This window comes from Xyrauchen texanus, chromosome 49, assembly GCF_025860055.1.
Source record: "Xyrauchen texanus isolate HMW12.3.18 chromosome 49, RBS_HiC_50CHRs, whole genome shotgun sequence".
Taxonomy (NCBI): domain Eukaryota; kingdom Metazoa; phylum Chordata; class Actinopteri; order Cypriniformes; family Catostomidae; genus Xyrauchen; species Xyrauchen texanus.
Window position 1 is genome coordinate 26,714,828 of NC_068324.1, and position 19,068 is coordinate 26,733,895.

The following is a 19,068-nucleotide window of genomic DNA, read 5'->3' on the forward strand; positions in this document are numbered from 1 at the left end:
GTGGGGAGAGTGGGTTTCTTGAGTGATGATGCCGAACCCGGTGAGAGATAGCCCGCAAGCGTCTCTTCGACCGGCGGCATCATTGAATACCCTCATGTCTCAGCACCCACGATAGTCGAGTATAAAGACATCGAGGGTACGTGAACACGGGAAGTATATGGGTTCCTCCATGAGTGAGAAAGCTCGTCATGGAGATCATCAAAGAAAGGAAGGGACTAATATAGTGTTCCCTTTTCTTTTTTCTTTTCTTCCTTTTTTATTATTATATATATATATATATATATATATATATATATATATATGGCCACCAGACAGAAATCTGTCTTATAGTTTGGAGCGTTTGGGGGGGTCTCTTGTTCGCGTGGCCAGTCTAGCTTTAGTCTGGCCACAGCCCGAGTAACCACCTTGAGTAATTTCTCAGCCGCTTTATTATTATGCGTGAAATGTACAGAGGTTCAGCGCCCCCCTCGTGAAACGAAGAGGCGCCGAGGCGCGCTTCAGATTACGAGAAGGATCAGCTGGATCTGGGGAGAGCGAGCAATAGGGACGGGTCTCTTGCTCCTCAGCCAAATATATGCGAGAGCCCCACGATGAAAGAGTGGGCGCTGACTCCCGGAAGTAAGCGAGGCGAGCGCGAAGCAGCATGCTCTTCCCCCAATCAAACAAAACAAAATTGATGCGTGTCCCTGACAGTCATAGAACGTTGACAGTGAGACACGCATCGTTTGCTTTGCTTCTCCGACATTTTTCCACCTTTTTCTTTTCTATTTTATATATATATATATATATATATATATATATATATATATATATATAGAAAGAGGTAAAGGAGAAAAGGTTCACTGCCTAACAAATTCTAAATCCTAGCAGAGGAAAGAAAGTTTCTGACATGCTTGTGAGACACACAGTACAGTATGCTCTGAAGAAAACAGATCTGACGACATGCTGGTGACGCATCTATTTATAGCCTGGCCACAGGTGCATTTAATGATCATCACCAGCTATAAATTCCGGTCAATGTTCATTGACTTGCTACACACATATTCACAGCTGGTCACAATGCAGGATTGTTCCCAAAAGCGCTTAGCAAAGCGCAGCATCATAGTGAAGCTTTTTGTAAAGGGAACACATGTTATAATCAATACCTGTTACATTCGCATAATCATACAGTATGATAAAAAAAATGGGGGGGGGGGGGTCCTTCTTTGAATATTGGGGGGACGTGTCCCCCTGTCCCCCCATAAAATTACGCCTATGAGCAAGATGATTATAACACATATTACAGTGTCAAAATAAGAGTTGCCTTAGGAATTAACATGGCATCCTCCATATTTCTGATAACAAAGCACTTGAATGTTCTCGTAATTACAACTTCAAAAGTGGAAAGTAGGATAATTCCAATAGCACATGAAGGCAGCACCATCACCGCTTGGTGAAAAATACTTTCTGTGCTGCCAGATGAATTCATTTTTATTGAATCTTCATAGTAGCTTCAATACAAACTGGATGTCAGTTGACATAATCCAGAAGAGTAGAGTACTGGAGGTGAATAGAATGTAATGCGGATGAACCAACAGTGCTAGAGTCTGCATAATTTGGGCTGCTAAACTTTTTTGTATGTTTTAGTCATTTTTGAATACTGTACAATCATATGTACAGCCATCACACTGGCAACCTACTATTAGAATGTACTTTTTTTTTCTTTTAATAACAGATTAACACATTTACCCCAGGTACATTTGTGTGTGTGGACGTTTCAGAAGGTCCCTTATGCACTTAAATACTTAACTTAAAACTAACTTAATCCCGTTTTAAAAGCACTCTATGATCCTCAACATACTTTTATTAGGATTAAATAACAAGGTCTAAGCGTGGGAAATGCAATTGCTTCGGCTCTTGTTGCAGATGGTAACTTAATTTTATAAAATTTTTTTTGCTTTCTCTTTTTTGGAAGTCTAGAAGGTAAACCTTGCCCCGCTCGTCATGTTCTCGGCCATGACAAATATTCCATACAATAGGTGTCACGTGAGAAATGCTGACCAGGGATGGGCGGATCAATCCTAAATGTATCGATACTTCTGATACTGATGTTGTATCAAAAATATCGATCCTCACACAAAAATATTGATTCTAAATAACTTGTTTATTTTATCTAGGGGTATTATTATTTGGTTATCACGAACAATAATCATAAGCTTCAAAGTGAAATAAAATGGATTAGGCTATATTAAATACTTGAGCAGGATGGGAACTCATCTTAACTTTCATAAATGCTGAAAAACACAAGCAGACAAGCACTTGTGACGTCACAAGACTCGTTCAAACAAGAGGGATCAGTGTCTTGTAGAGGTAATGATAGAAAATCTGAGAAACAGCTTCTGGTGTGTAGTTTAGGGCATATATATATATGTTGTCACGATCCCCTGTTGTCTGCTCCATGTTTCACTTGTCTATTGTCATGCACTACATTTCCCATAGTTCCCTACTCTCATCACTGCCCATGCACTTCATTGTTCTCACCTGTATGTCGTTTAGTCATTAGTGTGTCTGTGTATTTTAACCCTGTTTGTTCCTCCATCCCTTGTCGTTCGTTGATGTTTGTGGATGCTTGTTTTGCCTTGTTTTGTTATCCCATTGAATGTCTTCCGTGTTTTTTTGTTTTATTTTCCCATTGTGGAGATTTCCTTTGTTCCTGTTTGACGTGTTTTCATACTTGTTTAAATTAAAAGAACCACTGCAGTTAGATCCTCGCCCCTCGTCTGCCTTCACCTGCTCATCATCACAGAACGAACGACCACAATGGATCTAGCAGCGTTCTTCACTGAACTTGCCCAGGTGGATTTGACCATCCGTGAGTACTCACACTACTTCTCCATTGTTGCCATCCACACCGGCTTCGATGACGCTTCCCTAAAGACCATCTACCGGCTCGGGCTACCAACACGCTGGCAGAGGGAATTGCCGGAACCCGGAGATCTCACGTGGAAGGAGTATGTGAGTCTCACCTTGAAAGAACTCGCTGCCGGGGAACCACTTCTCTCGATTCCAGCTTCCGCCTCTGGGCTTTCCGTGCCTGCTGCGGTCAGCAAGCCAGAGCCCACGCCTGCCTTGATCAACGAGCCAGCGCTGCCAACTTCGTCCGCCCGGAGGAGGAGGAGAAGAAAGGCTTCCGCTCCCCTGCTCACGCCTGCCACGGTCTGCAAGCCAGAGCCAGAGCCAGCCACCGTCAGCGAGCCAGCGCCTGCAACCCCTACCATCAGCGAGCCAGCGCCTGCAGCCCCTACCGTCAGCGAGCCAGCACCTGCAGCCTCGACCGTCCCTGAGCCAGCGCCTGGAACCTTGACCGTCATTGAGCCAGTGCCAGTAGCTTTGTACATCAGTGAGCCAGCGCCTGCAGCATCGAACGTCAGTGAGCCAGCGCCTGTAGCCTCGACCGTCCCAGAGCCAGCGCCTGTAGCCTCGACCGTCCCAGAGCCAGCGCCAGTAGATCGACGGTCCCAGAGCCAGCGCCAGTAGCCTCGACCATCCAAGAGCCAGCGCATCCCGAGCCTCCCAGGGCTCCGCCTCTCCAGCCTCCCAGGGCTCCGTCTCTCCAGCCTCCATCGGCTCCGCCTCCAGAGCCTTCCAGGTCCCCGCCTCTAGAACCTCCTACAGTGCCACCTCCCTCGGCTCCGCCTCCTGAGCCTTCCTCAGCTCCTTCTCCCGAGCCTTCCGCAGCTTCGCCTTCCACGGCTCCGAGCCTTCCTCGGCTCCGCCTCCTGAGCCTTCCACGGCTCTGCCTCCTGAGCCTTCCAGGGCTCTGCCTCTAGAGCCTCCTACAGCGCCTCCTCCCTCAGCTCCACCTCCAGAGCCTTCCAGATCTCCACCTCTAAAGCCTCCTACGGCACCACCTCCCTCGGCTCCGCCTCCAGAGCGCTCCAGGGCTCCGTCTCTCGAGCCTCCCAGGGCTCCGCCTCTCGAACCTCCTACGGCGCCACCTCCCTCGGCTCCACCTCCAGAGCCTTCCAGGTCTCCGCCTCTAGAGCCTCCTACGGCACCACCTCCCTCGGCTCTGCCTCCAGAGCCCTCCAGGGCTCCGCCACTAGAGCCTCCTACGGTGTCCCTGTCCTGTGGCCAGCTCCCAGGCCACCTGACCCTGTCCCCATCTCGTGCTCCCCTTGGACTGCCTTCTTGCCCTCTGTGGCCCCTTGGACTTCCTGTCTGCCCCCTGAGGCCCCTTGGACTGTCTTCTTGCCTCCTGTGGCCCCTTGGACTGCCTTCTTGCCCTCTGTGCCCCCTTGGACTGCCTTCTTGCCCTCTGTACCCCCTTGGACTGCCTTCTTGCCTCCTGTGGCCCCTTGGACTGCCTTCTTGCCCTCTGTGCCCCCTTGGACTGCCTTCTTGCCCTCTGTGCCCCCTTGGACTTTCTGTCTGACCCTGTGCCCCCTTGGACTGCCTTCTTGCTCTCTGTGCCCCCCCCCTTGGACTGCCTGTCTGCCCTTTGTGCCCCCTTGTACTGTCTGTTTGCCCCTTGTGCTCCCTTGGACTGTCTGTTTGCCCCTTGTGTCCTCTTTGGTCTGCCTGCCCCCCCTCACTCCTTGGACGATTTTTGTTTTTTTTGGGTATTCCCTTTTCTTGTTTTCTGAGGAGCGTCTGGAAGCCGCTCCTTTGAGGGGGGGTTATGTCACGGTCCCCTGTTGTCTGCCCCATGTTTCACTTGTCTATTGTCATGCACTACATTTCCCATAGTTCCCTGCCCTCATCACTGCCCATGCACTTCATTGTTCTCACCTGTATGTCATTTAGTCATTAGTGTGTCTGTGTATTTTAACCCTGTTTGTTCCTCTATCCCTTGTCGTTCGTTGATGTTTGTGGATGCTTGTTTTGCCTGTTATCCCATTGAATGTCTTCCGTGTTTTTTTGTTTTATTTTCCCATTGTGGAGATTTCCTTTGTTCCTGTTTGTCGTGTTTTCATTCTTGTTTAAATTAAAAGAACCACTGCAGTTAGATCCTCGCCCCTCGTCTGCCTTCATCTGCTCATCATCACATACGTCATATGTCCTCCTATCAGTTTTAGGATTTTGTGTATGAAATAACTGATGACACGTGTGGCCGCCAGAACAACGAGCATTTAACCCGGAACTTTTTCAATCTAAAAACGCTGCAGCACCGTTCAGTGAATTGTGTTTTATTATTATTATTTTAATAATGTACAGAGATTCTCTCTAAACGTGCACGGAGATGCAATGGGGAGACAGTCAGTTTGACTGAGCTGATCCACCAATCAGAACGTTCATTTCAGATGTGATTGGATATTTGTTAACCAATCATACTGTCTGTTTCAGTAAGGGGCGGGACATTTCTAGCGTCTGACACACATCCCTGGAGAAACTATAATTTGCACTGCATATTTATTTCCCTGCTAAATGCTAATATATGTATATACATTTAATTAAATAAATTAAAGTTAAATAAAGTTAATCTGCTCTTTTTTCCTTCTTTTTTTGCCTTTTTCTCGTGATATCAAATAAGTTACATTTATATTTCTAAGTAGGAAAAAATTTCACTCTATATAGAAAAACACATAACAGTACGCAAATAAATAATAAAAAAAACATATTTTTTTATGTAGGCTATATATGGCAATACAAGAAAACGTGTTAATGTGAACATTACTACACTCATATTAATGCTTAACATCTTAATTAGTTTATTAGTTAGAATAATAATCAATTATTAAAAATTTTCATAGTAACATAATAAAAGCAACAATAGTGACACCTATTCATTTAAATACATATTTCACATGAAGTTACTGTACCATTGTTCTTATCAGTGTACTCTACACCATGAATTCTTACAGATTTTACATGAACTGTATATAAATGTAAATCAACTTTAGAGATCGGGTGCATGTGTTTTTCATAAATTCACAGTATATCCACCTCTTCAGACACTTCACCACTGCTTCTGCAGTAAATTTATGCTAAAATAACAACAAATCAAAAGGTGACATTTCTTATTTCTTAGAATTGTGTTTAATTGTTGTTAATAAGTAATACAAAAATTGTTAACCATTGATTTACTAAAGTAATATTGTAGTAACCATGATTAATTGTGTGATAGCTATGGTTTCACTAAATCCCATGGTTAAACTATAGTTACTGTAGTGAAATGGTGAATTTTTGGAAGGGTAAACAAAACATAAGTCTAATCATTTTCTGTTTAAGCTAAAAAAAATGACTAAAAATATTATTTTAAATTACCCATTTATCCAAACTAATCGCAAAAAAATGAATTTAACAGAAGTATCGGTATCGACGATATTGGAATTGAAATTATTGGTATGGGATCAAAAAGAAAATAATTGGTATTGCCCATCCCTAATGCCGATCATCCACAGGTTTAAGAACACCATCCGGAAGTTTACATTTTAAACGTCGTCAAATCATGACATATTTACATAGTGTACAGCTGCACTGAATACAGTTGTTGGCAATAATTTGACACTCCAGGCTAATATATATTTTTTCTGATAATAAATGTAACTGTAGCCTAGAACAGACTCTCTAGACAGACTGCCTACCTCCGAAAACAGAAAAACTAGGCTACACTCATGGACAGCTTTGGGAACAACTTTATCTATCAACTTTTAACTTTTGTGTGCAACACGTCAATGAAAATTGATCGGAATTTATAGCCTCTGCTGGTGATATCATTGGATGCACCTGAAGCAGGTCGATGCACCTGTCACAGGTGCATCATCAGATCTTTTGTCTTCAGATCACTCTGTGTGTGTTGTGCTTCTCAAGCTGTCAGAACTTTCTTTCCTCTGTTAGGAGTTAGAATTGTTAGGCAGTGCGCAGAAACCTTTCTCTTTTCTTTAAAAAAAAAGAAGAAAAAGAATGTCTTATAAACAAAGCAAGCTGTGTGTGTTCTCATGTTTATGCTCTATGGCTGAAACGGACACACACCAGTTTTGTTTTGTGTGTTTGGGGGAAGAGCATGCTGCTCTTGCGTTGCGGCAGGGCAGGTGCAGTCAAAATTCTTCACACTCGTCTCGCTTACTTCCAAGAGCCAGCGCTTACTCTTTCATCGTGGGGCTCTCGCATATATCTGGCTGAGGAGTGAGAGACGGGTCCGTCCCTATCGCTCGCTCTCTCCCCAGATCCAGCTGATCTTTCTCGTAAGCCTGAAGCATTCCTCGGCACCTCTTCGGTTCACGAGGGGGACGTTGAACCTCTGTACATTCCACACACAATAATAAAGCGTCTGAGGAATTACTCGAGGTGGTTACTCGGGCTGTGGCCAGACTATAGTTAGACTGGCCATGCGAACAAGAGACCCCCCCCCCAAACTCTCCAAACTAGAAGACAGATTTCTGTCTGGTGGCCAAAAATAAATAAATAAAAAAATTTAATAAATAAATAAAAAAAGGGAAGGGAAACGCTATATCAGTCCCTTCCTTTCTTCTATGACCTCCATAACGAGCATTCTCATTCATGGAGGAATCCTTATACTTCCTGTGTCTTCTTGCACTCGACGTTGACATATTCGACTATTGTGGGTGCTGAGGCTCGGAGTATTCGGTGATGCCGCCGGTAGAAGAGACACTTGCGGGTTATCTCTCACCTGGCTCGGCATCATTGCTAAAGAGACCCACTCTCCCCACAAAGCTGTGCAGGACCACCTCCACGCTTGTGGGGAAGGCTTATCAGGTAGTAGGTAAGGCTGGTGCTACCCTGCACACTATGGCAGTGTTACAGGCACACTAGCCATATCATCCTGCAGCTTTCACCTGGTTGCCCACTAAAGCTAAGCAGGGTTGAGCCTGGCCAGTACCTGGATGGGAGACCTCCTGGGGAAAACCATGGTTGCTGCTGGAAGTGGTATTAGGGATGCCAGCAGGGGGTGCTCACCCTACGGTCTCTGTGGGTCCTAATGCCCCAGTATAGTGATGGGGACACTAAAAAAAGCACTTTCTTTCGGATGGGACGTTAAACCGAGGTCCTGACTCTCTGTGGTTATTAAAAATACCTAGGGCACTTTCTTGTAAAGAGTAGGGGGTTTAACCCCGGTGTCCTAGCCAAAAATTCCCCCCATTGGCCCCTATCTATCATGGCCTCCTAATAATCTCCATCCCTGAATTGGCTACATCACTCTACCATCCCCTCTCCACCAATAGCTGGTGTGTGGTGGGCGTTCTGGTGCACTATGGCTGCTGTCGCATCATCCAGGTGGATGCTGCACACTGGTGGTGGTTGAGGAGATTCCCCCTATACCATGTGGAGCGCTTTGAGTTAAAGCTGGACTTCTAGAAAAGTGCTATATAAATGTAAGTTGTTGTTGTTGTTGTAGGCTACTCTGTTGAAGGACCTGAGTGCGGGCACCACGGTCGACGAAGGGGCTTTCTCTAAGCTTTGTCAAGCCATTGGCCGGTCTATGTCTGCTTTAGTCAGCACGGAGAGACACTTATGGCTTAACCTATCAGGCATCAGAGACAAGGACAAAACTTTCCTTCTCAATGCCCCGGTTTCGCCTTCTGGCTTATTTGGTGACACTATGAATATAGTTATCACCAGGTTCCAGGATGCAAAAAGTCACGTGGAAGCCTTCGGGCAATTACTTCCTCAACGCACTCAGGGGGAGGGGATGTCAGCCACCCAGCCCCTCCCTGGTCCTTCTAGACAGGAGGCTCAAAAACAAGGCATGGCAAATCTTGCTCCCCCTCGTAAAGACTGGGGGCCGGTTCATCGCCCTCAGTAGCCCCCAAAGCAAGACCTCAGGGCAGTTATTTCTAAAAGAGAAAAACCCTGATGGTTTTGCACCCAGCCTTGTGGGGGTAGCCTCCCCTTGGGACGGGTCATGTGAAACATCCACTTGTACCCTCCCGATACCCCCACGAACCACTCCATTCCTGCCGCCTCTGGTGTTTTGGGAGTTAGCGGTTTCCAACTAAATGTTGGGTGTTCCGTTGCTTCCTGCCTTAGTCCAGGACACTTGACATGCCCTCAACAGGAAGTGTTAGAATCAATACCCATCTCAGAGGACCTGGCAGCGTGGAAACTACTGCCAGGTGGTTCTATGTGGGTCCTGAGACCAGTAGAAAAAGGCTACAGACTTTTATTAGTTTGCCATCCTCCGCGTTTCAACGGCGTGAATCGCTCTGAGGGCGTTCAAGTTCAAGATGCTAACCGTCAAGACGGTCGTGTCTCAAATCCAAAATCGTGATTGGTTGGTCATGATCGATCTCATGATCTCCCCTGTGTTGTGGCAGACTTTTCATATAGGCTCCTTTGCAAGCTCATATTAGCACATCAACAAGAACTGGCATTACAGCACAGGAAAATTGTTTTAGCTCATCTGTTTTCTCTGGGGTTGAGGCTCAACGCCAAGAAAAGCGTCCTCTCTCCCACTCAGAAAACTACCTATCTGGGGATTGTATGGAATTCGATCACAATGCGGGCACAATTGTCTCCCGCTCTAATCAAGTCCATTCAGAACACCCTGAGCAAAGTCAGGCTAGGCCAAGGTTGCACTGTTCGTCAGTATCAACGACTACTAGGTCTCATGGCAACTGCATCCTCGGTGATCCCTTTGGGCCATTTTGCACATGAGACCATGTGCCTGATCCTAGGCTGATAAGGGTTACGTGCCGCATGCTACATACCCTTTCTATGTGGTTCAGACCCCGGTTCCTCACTTTGGGTCCCACTCTAGGTGCGTCTTGCGGTCGCAGGTTGCTAACGACAGACGCATCCCTGACGGGCTGGGTAGCGGTCTTAAGTTGTCGTCCAGCTCAAGGGGAATGGGAGAGTCGTCAGCTCGATTATCACATTAACTGTCTCGAGTTGAGGGCCGTATTTCTGGCCCAGGCTGCCATGTCTTGGTGCGGGTGGACAACACAGCGTTAGTCTCTTACATAAACCATCAAGGAGGTCTACGTTCACACAAGCTGAACAGACTGGATTGGCAGATTCTCCTTTGGGCCCAGGGCAAGCTCCTGTTAATCAGAGCAGCTTGTATCCCTGGATGCCTGAATGGGAGCAGAATTACTGTCCAGACAGAAAATACCGACGAGGGAGTGGAAACTCCACACTGAGGTAGTGGGATTTTACCGGGCAGAAGAGGACCTCTTCGCCTCTATGAACAGTGCAATGTCTCCTCTGCTTCTCCCTGAGTCACCCAGCCCCCTTGGGTCTGGACGTATAAGCACATACATGACCTAGTATGCGTCTGTTTGCGTTTCTTTCCCCATTTTTTCTGCTCCCGGGAGTCTTGGCCAAGGTTCGCCAGCAAGGGTCTTGCCTCCTACTGATAGCGCCGTGCTGGCTGAACAGTGTATGGTTCTTGGAGCTAAATTCTCCCCTCGACGGCTCGCCTCGGGCAATTCCGAACAGGAAGGACCTTCTTTCTCAGGCACAGGGGACTGTATTTCATCCCCGGCCCGAATTGTGGAACCTTCTCATGCTTGGCCCCTGTTGGGTACCAACTGAGGTACACAGGGCTTTCTCCTGAGGCTATCGAGACCATTTTAAGTGCTAGGGCTCCCTCCACTTGGAACAAATCTGGGTAGATTTTACAGGGCAGAAGAGGACCTCTTCGCCTTTATGAACAGTGCAATGTTTCCTCTACTTCTCCCTGAGTCACCCAGTCCCCCAATCTGGGGCTGAACACGGTGGCGCATACATGGCCCAGAATGCGTCTGTATGCGTTTCCCTTTATTAAAAGTTCATATTGCAGAACCAGTTAACTGCCAGATCGCTTCAGTTCAGGACTTTCTGCAGGAAGAACCGTCAGCAGGCTTATGCCCCGCCACTCTCAGGGTCTATGTGGCCGCCACTTCGGCTTGCCACGCCTTGATGGACGGAGTGCCCTTCAGAGGAACCCTCTACTTGCTCACATCATTCGTGGAGCCATGCGACTGTGGCCTCCTGCTAGGACCATGACCTTCTGACTCTTAAGATGGTTTTTCTTATGGCGATTATCTCTAGAGAGAATTGGGGACCTACAGGCTCTGTCTGTTTTGCAAGCCTGTTTAGAGTTTGCCCCAGGAATGACCAAAGCAATTTTGCACCCTCATCCTGACTACCTGCCTAAGGTGCCTTTCGCAACCCTACATCAGGTCACTCTCTAAACCTTCTGCTCCCCGCCATTTGCAACGCCGGAGCAGCAAAGGCTTCCTAGACTGTGCCCAGTCTGTGCCCTTCAGACTTATGTCCACCGCACTAGCCAGTGGTGTAAGTCAGGGCAACAACTCCTTGCCATGGGACTATGTCGCCTTGGGTGAGGGATGCTATTGCTCTGACCTTCGTGGCGTGCTGTCAAGCTTCGCCAGTAGGTATCAGGGCTCACCCTACCAGAGGGGTCGCCTCCTCTAAAGCCTTGGCTAGAGGTTCCCTCTGCAGCAGGTTTGTGATGTGGCAGGCTGGTCCTCTCTGCCCACATTCATAAGATTTTATAGTTTGGATGTTCATGCCACTCCGGGCTCTTATGTCCTTGTCTACATCACAAGCTCATGTCTGAGACCTCTCACGCTCTTGTGAGCACAACTACACAACCGTAAGGGGTCCGGGCATCCACAGTGCGGCAGCATGGGTATTCTTGTTCCAAAAGTGCTAAATCAGCACCTCATCAAAGTGTAGCTTTTGATAGGGAACGTCTCGGGTTACTTTACTGTAACCCCTGTTCCCTGATAAAAGCAGAACGAGATGCTGCACTTCATTGCCATACTGAGGATGCCCCAGGACTGTTCTTCAGACAAAATACCTGACGATGCACCTGTGATGCATCTATTTATAAACCTGCTACAGGTGCATCCAATGATGTCACCAGCAGAGGCTATAAATTCTAGTCAATTTCATTGACGTGTTGCACACATATTCACAGCTGGTCACTCCTAAAGACGTTCCCAAAGCGCTAAATCAGCGCAGCATCTCATTCTGCTTTTATCAGGGAACAGGGGTTACAGTTAAGTAACCCGAAACATTATCTATTGTACTGTGTAAATCATGTGTTTTAAGTCTGAACTCTTGAGCATTATTTAATATTTTAAAACAATGTCTTGAATGACTTTAAATTCTTATTTTCATAATCATCAGCTTTTGGCAGAGGTAAATCCGGCTGAGTCTCTCACGAGAAGTGAATCACATTCTCTCACACGATTGGTTGTGCACAGAAAACGTCACTCATTCATGTGCATGAGCATGTAATCTAATCTTAAAGTCAGGATCAAAGTTCATGAGCTGCTTCATGGTACCAATTCAGCCTGATTGGATTGGTTTGAATTTGAGTTCATTCAGCGATGTTCATGTTACATGTCCTCTGTTTGTTTTGAAAGATCCGCCCCAACCTCATTACTGGACCAATGGTTTGTGTTGGAGCGGGTGAATCTCTTCATTTGACCAGTGGCAGATGTTAAATCTGTTATGAAATCATTGTTTATTTGTTCAATTCTATTCGGTGACGCTGAAATTACATACAGTACTTCAGCTTTAAATGTTTCATCATTTTCAAAAGTATCTTTATTAATTGTAGGCTGCTTTGATGACTAATGTAAATGAGAAACAATCATGGACAGTCAGTGAATACAATATTTGATCTTATGTAATCTTAGCATTGACAATCTGCTCTTGCTTGTCATCATTTAATTTACATGATTGTAGAAATGACTAACGTTTCCCTCTAGTGGTCATATTTCACAAAGACACACAGACAGTTTCATTAAACACTGCAGATGGAAAACTATATCTGCACAAAGAAAAGTCATGAAATATTTAAACTGTCTTACATTATAAGATCATTTTTATTTAGATGAAGAACATACATTTTAATGTACATACGAATCTAAGCAGAAACACTCACAAGAATCACAGTGTTCCTGTTCATAAGCCCATTATTTTAAAGTGGTTCACAGTCAACTAAAGCCTCATTAATAAAGTCACCCAACAAACTTTTTAAAGTATTTCATTTGACAAAACAACCCAAGAAGACAATCACTGACATTCTGTCAAACATTTTTAAACAGAGAGTTCACATTTACATTTTGGCACTAAATATTATCTCCAAAGTACAATAGTAAAGCAAAGTGAAATTAATTAGAGTGTAAATGTTTGTATCCATCATCTCGTCACTTCGGAATCAAGAGAACTGAACCACATAATTCGTCTCAGGACTTCAATAATAAAAGAACTATTTATTTTATAAATAAATGGACATATTTATAAAATAATAATAATATAGTTTCAAATGGAAATCAAACATGGTGAAATGTTGTGGCTCCACAGAGGACAGATGAGATGATGATGCTGATGCTGATGATGACGATGATTCAGTCTTCATTCAGAACATAAAGAGAAAGAAAAAAAAGGCAAAAAAAACTAAAGAATCATTAAGATATAGAAAAAACTACAACACACACACACACACACACACACACACACACACACAGTCTCATACCTTGAGAGTTGGTGCAGATGAAGTTGAGTTTGTGAGTTTGAGGAAGACCCATCCAGACTGAACTGCTCCAACTCTCGGTCCAACACTGCAATCTTCCTGTCCTGTCCCGTGACCTGCAGCCCAGTTCTGATAACACACATGTTCAGATCCACATGTTCATGACACAGTATTGATGTAGACCCATCCACACCACTGCAGTGGAGGCGTCTTTAACCACTTCCATCACTTGATCACTTATCTCACAGCTTCATTCCTCTCTAAACACATGACTCTTTGTTCTGATTCAATCTAATCAAAACCAGTTCATCTGGACACACAACAGACCACAATCTAGAGGTGAGATGGTTTAAAACTATGATGCAAATATATTACACTTGCAGATGTTTAAAGCTATTGCAGTGAAATTCATTCTCTGAATGTGAGTGGATCTACAAACCTTCATGACAAACAAACTGAGTTTTTATATCACAGTTCAAGTCATCCCATCGTCCACGTTCTGTCTTGACCCAAAGCACTGCACAGTTTTCATTTCCCCAACATTATCAGGAACACTTGTTCTCCAGTTTCTGAATGAAGATTCACTCTGATTGGACCACTCCCATGAGTCTCTGAACAGACCGATCCAGACTCCAGACATCCCTCCGTCAGTTCTGATCTTCTCAATCTGTTGATTCTCAGTCTGGTTCCTCACACTGACCAGATCTGTGTGATGATCTCTACAGAAACTCTGAGCTTCTCTCCAAATCACTGACTGATGAACAGGGATGTGTCCTTTACTGCTGTCTTTTTAACACAAGAAACAGCTCTCACTGATTTTCATTTACAATTATTAAAAGACTAATTAAATAATAAAGTCATATTTTAAATTGTAGTATTTCTCACTACTAGAATTTTCCAAAAATAAAAGCAAATAAAGCACTTATTGTATGTTTGATCAACAACATGTACTCTTATTAAATGATACAATGTTGACTGTTTTAAGAGATAAAGCACATAATTCACTCACCATTGTAACATATGAATTTCAAGGGTTGAGTACAATTATAATCATTCCATCCTCCAGAATTCATAATACTACAGTCTTCATCTTCATTTGGTTGTCCCTGTGCCCAGTTACGATACTGTGAATCACTTCCTGTGTAGAACGCAGGGTCACCCAGAGACCACTTCCATGTCTTATTGTTTGTCTTGTGCAGTCTGATCCAGACAAACTGAACCTGATCATCATTCACACTCTTTAGCAGCTCTTCAATGTCGTTCTTGTTGTTGATGTTGACCAGATCTGTGTAATTCTCTCTGCAGTATCTCTGAGCTTCAGACCAGCTCAAATTCTGATTCACAAAGTGATACTGATGTGGAACACATTCACTGAAAACAGCAGAGAAGAGCAAACTATCAGGACAAACACACAATTCACAGGATGAGACTGATTCCCATAGAAAAGAGAAACACACACTCACCTGAGAGAATAAGAGTGATTTATCATCATCAGGTCTTCTTTTCACTGATATGAACATGATTTGTGTCAGGGGAGCAAGCGTCGCGTTGAACTCCATATGAAAAGCGCATCTTGTTCTGTTTTTTACCGCTGGCACTGCCAATGGAAATATAATTAACCTGAATTGTCTGTTAATCATTAGCTGACGCTTCAGAAGCATGGCGGCAATGGGTACAAAGTAGAAATTATGTCAAATAAACCCTCCATGGGACAACAAGCTGCACAGCGGGCTTGTGCGAATTGACATGATTTTGTGATAAAATGCTGACTTATTCTATGAGAATTTTGGCATCCTCGTGGGCACTGGCCAATGGCACCTCCCTAGTAGACATATGCAGAGCAGTGGGCTGGGCAACACCCAATACCTTTATAAGATTTTACAATCTCAGGGCTGAGTCAGTCTCATCCCGTGTTTTCTCAGGTCTGAGCCAGTAGAACTCAGTAATGCGGATCAACTGACCGGGTGTACCGCTTGCACCTAGCGCCTTTCCCCTCCAATGAGGCGATCACGTGCGCTCTTATCCCCGGAGGTCCCACTAACTCGGCTCCCTGGATGACTCCTGCCTAGCCCTCTGGTCCGCGAATTCAGTGGAGGAATTCCCCTGTGTGTATTTTCCACGGTACAGTCCCCTTGCGAGCGGACCTGCATCTCCCTATGGCAGTCCCTGCCGACTCCAGGTTGCCGTGTTTGTAGCAACTCCTCCCTCTCAGCAGGTAGAACGCGCCATTTCCACATGTGGCCTGAAAACCCATGTGATGTATTCCTCCACTCTTTACCTCCCCAGCCTGGGCAGGTTGTGGTCTCTGTGGGTAAAGAATAGGATTTGGAAAAGAACGCCTTCCCGATGCATGTGATAGTGTTAAGATGGCCCCAGCCACTTTGACTCTATGCGAGAAACAGAGAGAGAGAAAAGGTGCGGCTTGCTCCCATGCTTGACACGTCGCCTTGCCCCCCCCTTTGGGGTGTCGGGAACAAGAAGGTTATGACGATTTTATGGGGCGTTGGGGAAGGGTACGTGCAGTCTGATGCGGCCTGTCACTTTTGCACGAAACTGCCTACCTGCACCTGCGTCAGCAGCACACGTACATGGTTCAGCGCATGGCGTGATTAAATATGGACCCCTAGTGTCGCTTCTTCGACACATCGTTTAAGTGAACGACAGATGGGGAACATCTAGGTTACTGTTGTAACCTCCGTTGCCTGATGGAGGGAACGAGACTTTATGTCCTCCCGGCCACGACACTGAACCGAGCCACTGTTACGGCTGAACCTCATTCTCGGCTCCTCAGGGCAAAATCCTGAATGGACAGACGCATTTCCCTCCCTTTATACCCGTATGTCTGGGGGCAGGACATGAAAATTCTGTCTGCCAATTTCTCATTGACCTTTTCTCAAGTTCAGAGGTGTGCGAGGCTCTCAAGAGAGACCCCTAGTTTCGCTTCTTAGACACAAGGTTTTGTTACCTCCATCACGGAACGGAGGTTACAATAATAACCTAGACGTTATTTATAGAATATGTTGTGAATGGTTCTTTGATGGTTATTCAAAATAACTTCCTGATTTTATATATTTTTTGATGTACAATATCTACTTAGCCTTTAGTAAAAATAAATATATAAAACATAAAAATGCTTTTATTGATTATTAAAACTTGAGCACTTGAAAAACTGTATGCAAATAATGATATGCAATAATAAGATGTATTTGTTCTTTTTTATAAAAGATATATTTTGTGTACTACTTATATTGCTTATTGCTTATATTATTATAATACTGTATGATACTGTATGTTCATTTCCATGAAAGAAAGAAGAGGTTTGGGTGCATTCAACCCTTTCCATCGCAATCTTGAGCGTTTCATATTTTAAAAGAACAGTATCTGCTGAAAATCTACATTTACAAATAAATTATTTATCATGACGAGTTGATTTTGTAGATTTCTAAGATTTTATTTGTAAATTGTGCTTTAAAAGACACGGGTGGAGATTTTAAAACAAAATGATGCTTTCGACAATGGACGTGTCGGCATGGAGTTGCAATGCGACATCGCTCGCGTCCGATGTAGACAGTTTGCAAAATGAATTTATAAGCACTGATGCATTGCAGCACTGATATAAGAAACGGTATGTGACAGGGCAGAAGGCAGGGTTGTGATTATACACACCGGTCCCTTATCAGGCTAAGTAAGCCTCCGAGAGGGATAAAGGCCGACTCGTGGAAGGTCAGCTGACTGTTATGTGTTTGTGTCGTTTGTTTAATTTTTCATTAAAGTATTATTTATATTGCCAAGCCGGTTCTCGCCTCCTTCTTGCCCGTTTATATTGCGTTACACTGTATAATTAAAAACTGAGGTGAAAACAGCCTGTAGTTGCAGAATCACACTGAAACTGACCATTACCACAGCAAACAACCCAGCATTATTATCATCACCACAACTTACCTCAACAAGTTTTCTTAAGTTGAATCTGTAGTTCTGTAGTTCTGTATGCTGATAAAAAGTGTTTATTTTGAGCCCTGACTGCTGACCTGCTGCTGAACGATGAGTGATGGGAGTCGAGTGACAGCGCTGTGTAAAATTCTGCTGTCATAAAAGACACATTCATAAAAATCTCAAATTACACATTCATTAACACTTATTACATTAAAACCAGTCATGTAACAACAGTAATGTCCCCACTGTAATGAAGTAAGGGTACATTTCTTCATTAAAATTTCACTTGAGTAAGAATGTAAATTACCCACCATTAAACCTACTCTTAAAAGTAAATTTTCTCAAAAATGTTACTCAAGTAAATGTAACAGAGTAAATGTAGAGTGTTACCACCTCCGATTGATTGATTGACAGAACTAGTATTCATTGTATTGCACATTAAATCTCCTAAACCCTCATCCTCCACATTATGCATACAACAGATACCCATGTGTTTTTGTAAAGATATTGCATTATTCTGCATTTATCAGATTCTGCATTATTTTCAATCCGAGCTAACGTTCTTCTTTTTAAAGTTGAACGTGTAAGCGTTTGTTTTGATTCTGAATAAAACCCTCCATAATGTGTTTGTTTAGGATTTATCCTTCCAATAACTACTTGAAACCTTTTTTGGGGATGACTCAGCTAGCCAAACTATGTGACTGTTACGTAACTATAATGTAACGTGATGAACAAACTTTCGTCTTGGCAACATAATGGTCACATCGTGACATTCCTGGATTCATTGACACAATGTAACATTGTGACGCTGCCAGTCTGTCATTGTGGCAATGTTGTGGATCAATAGATGGTAATTTTTGCTTTTAAATGCAGTAGATTAAACTAATTTATGTCCTCATTTGAACAGAACTATGTGACACCACTCAACAGAAAGAGGACAGGAAACAAGTCTTCCTCTCAAGGTAAGCCTTTTAATCTCTTATTCTTATAATAACACACACACAATATAATTTCAAACGCTGGGTTTGCTTGTCAGCTCTCTCTCTCCATGCTCTGTGGCTGCTGGCTTTTTATCCGCTCTCCTCGCTCTACTGCAATTAGAGACAGGTGTTAGACATAATTTAGCTCAGGTGTGAGCGCCCTTACCGCTTTTCTCTCCCGGACGGGCGCTTGACCACGCCCCCGCTGCCACAAACTAATTTAAAGGTGATTTAACAGTTGTGCATGTGAATGAACAGACTAAAGATTAATGTACTCATTTATTTTGACAGAGAACAGAGAAAACACAAAAATAAATGAAGAACTACTGGCCACAGAACTGAAACAAAATTATGAACCTAAATGACCTTTGTTCTCACAATTAATATTAATTTGCAAACAGCACGAGGAGCTTGTAATGCCTTGAAATACATTTGATCATTTAATTGATCCCTTTCAGGTGCAGACACAGAAATCCTTTTAAACATGACATTCATTTTGTGTTGTTTTTGTGTCATGAACATGTTACCAACCATAAAAAACGAAAACAATCATGGGATCAGATTTGGTCAGTTTTGGGACAACGTTCATTTTTTAGGTGGTTTCATCAAGTAACCACCACAAAATAAAGAACTAGAGATGACATTAGAAATAATATGTGTTGGCACACCCTTTGTTTTTCAGTCCAGCAATGTACGCGTTTGCTCGGTGTAGATGGCTTA

The 19,068-nt window shown here is 44.0% G+C and overlaps 1 protein-coding gene and 1 long non-coding RNA gene across 4 annotated transcripts in view; one reads left to right on the forward strand and one right to left on the reverse strand.

Moving 5' to 3' along the window:
- Window positions 1-19,068, forward strand: part of LOC127640694 (SE-cephalotoxin-like) — a 74,726-nt gene that overhangs the window by 33,093 nt on the left and 22,565 nt on the right. For all 3 annotated transcript variants that reach the window (XM_052123389.1, XM_052123390.1, XM_052123392.1), the window contains exon 4: window positions 18,276-18,330. The gene's annotated coding sequence lies outside the window, so the exon portion shown is untranslated. The remainder of the gene's footprint in view (window positions 1-18,275; window positions 18,331-19,068) is intronic.
- LOC127640695 (uncharacterized) lies at window positions 12,780-14,609 on the reverse strand. Its single transcript, XR_007970111.1, has 4 exons — window positions 14,445-14,609; window positions 13,875-14,221; window positions 13,439-13,564; window positions 12,780-13,315 (listed from the first exon to the last, which is right to left on the reverse strand). It is a non-coding gene; the product is annotated as an uncharacterized LOC127640695 (long non-coding RNA).